This window comes from Eumetopias jubatus, unplaced genomic scaffold, assembly GCF_037043125.1.
Source record: "Eumetopias jubatus isolate StellerSeaLion01/CBP00866 unplaced genomic scaffold, mEumJub1_p1.0 scaffold_7, whole genome shotgun sequence".
NCBI lineage: Eukaryota > Metazoa > Chordata > Mammalia > Carnivora > Otariidae > Eumetopias > Eumetopias jubatus.
This window is the reverse complement of record NW_028274813.1, coordinates 69,563,042-69,565,201: the sequence shown is the minus strand read 5'-3', so window position 1 is coordinate 69,565,201 and position 2,160 is coordinate 69,563,042. Positions and strand designations below refer to the sequence as shown.

General features: G+C 39.4%; 1 non-coding gene across 1 annotated transcript; it reads right to left on the bottom strand.

Annotated features, from left to right (window-relative positions):
- Positions 1-1,326: 1,326 nt before the first annotated feature.
- Positions 1,327-1,430, bottom strand: LOC114217999 (U6 spliceosomal RNA). Its single transcript, XR_003611083.1, has one exon. It is a non-coding gene; the product is annotated as a U6 spliceosomal RNA (small nuclear RNA).
- Positions 1,431-2,160: the final 730 nt, after the last annotated feature.

Below are 2,160 nucleotides of genomic sequence, written 5' to 3'. Positions count from 1 at the left end.
AAATAAGAAATAATATAATCAGAATTTAAATTCTAGCCCATCTTATTCCAAAACCTATACTTTTTAACCACTCCCTGCTATTACCATGAGTTGTGTGGCTATCCCATTAGGCTCTCATATGGGAAGGAGCCATGCCCTGGTATTTCTAAACTGTAGCAACTTATATAGTGTCTACTCTATAAGAGACATTCCATAAATGTTCCTAGAATTAAATATGAATGATACAGAAAAAGCAAAAAAAGGCTCATAGTTTCAAAGCATATTTATCAACTGTAAATAATAGAAAAATACAAAATACAAAACAAAGGAAAATCAGGCCAAAGCTAAGTACAAGAAACAGTCATTTCTCTTCCTAGATATGCAGGTTTACTTTGATCCATGTCTCTCAGCTGGATTCAAGTTAATATTTCTTTTCTACTCACTATTTTGCTCAGAGCCATGAGATCAGTTGTTTTTTTTTTTTGAGTTTGAAACAGCCAGTCTCCTTTTCCTAGAACAGTCTTCTCCTGAAGCAAAAACCTCTCTTTTGGAGCAAAGCTTCCCTCCTGGGGTTCTTTGTTCTGCCAGTGCTGAGTACCTTTGAGCTTCTCTCTGGAGCAGGTCTGGAACCAGTGCCTCTCCCTTCTTTTGAACAGCTGTGCAAGTTGTTTCTCATCTTGGTGGCCCTTGCTGTGCTAGAGGCCTGAGCAGTCATGTGCCTCTGTCTCAGTTCATTTCAAAAACCCCCCTCTGGCAAAAGCTGGTTGAATACCTAGGCAGTTTGACTTTTTTAAAGATGAAATTATTTTGATTTTTATATAGAACTAGTATTATTTTTTTAAGATTTTATGCATTTATTTGACACAGAGAGAGAGACAGCAAGAGAGGGAACACAAGCAGGGGCAGTGGGAGAGGGAGAAGCAGGCTTCCCGCCAAGCAGGGAGCCTGATGTGGGGCTTGATCCCAGGACCCTGAGATCATGACCTGAGCCGAAGGCAGTCGCTCAACTAACTGAGCCACCCAGGTGCCCCTAAGAACTAGTATCTTATTAAAAAGTGAATCATTTTCCTATAAGTAAGTCAACTTCTTCACAAGCAATGCAGACATAAGAATGGGCCTCAATGATAAGTAGAGAATGAATCCAATGATCAAACTGTTAAGATTTAGAAAGATTTTAGACATCTTCAGACCAACTGCCTATCTAATGAAGAAATCCCACTATAACAAACTGGGAGTTAGGTGACCCGAACGAAAACCCTGTGTATTTTGGAAAGAAAAGCCTGGTCTGTTCTGCACTGGGCAGCTCTGTTAAAAGAGCTGCATTCAATTAAACCAAAATCTACTTCTCTTGAAATTGTATTATTCATTATTGTACATGTCATCCTTGTGCAGGGGCCATGCTAATCTCTATATTGTTCCAATTTTAGTATACGTGCTGCCGAAGTGAGCACTATTCATTATTTTAAATAACATTGACTGACCCTGTGTTAAATTCACAGGCCCCTGTTGTAGGTGCTAGAATTTCTAGTCATTCATCTGCCAAAACAACATGCAATAACTCCACCTACTTGTCTGTATTGTCAATTGAGAGTCCTAAAAAATGAAGTTGGAGCAGAAGAAGGTGGAGAGCCCATTGGTGAGAAAGTGGAATAATTTTCACATGATGGAAATAGAAAGCCATAGAATAGTACATCAAAAAATGATAGAAAGAGAGAAGACATTTGGGTGTAGATGGCCAGAGCTTGGGTTGGGTGTGAACCACAGCATGAGCAGGAGGTGAGAGACAGATGCAATAAACAAAATAAATTTTCCCCAAAGTTACAGATAAACTGCAAAAGTAGAATATATATTGGAATGGAAGGCAAAATAAATCTCTACATAATTGTAGATCTTGAAATGGGAATATTTCAAACTCTTTTCCATCTCTCTCTTTTCAGTAACAATATTCCATTTGTTCTGTAGGGCTAGACCTACAGAATATCCTGTCACTTGCTCCTCCCTTCAACTCTCCCAAGCATCACATACTAAGAATATTGGTGGAATCTGAAAGTAGCAAGACAAGGAGGGTAGAGATAGTATACCATGCTACCTGCCAGCCTCACCAGGACTGCCTTTTCCCATGATCATGTGGCTTTGTTCCATCTACTCAGTTATCCTCTCTGCCCCCTTTCTTTACAGAAA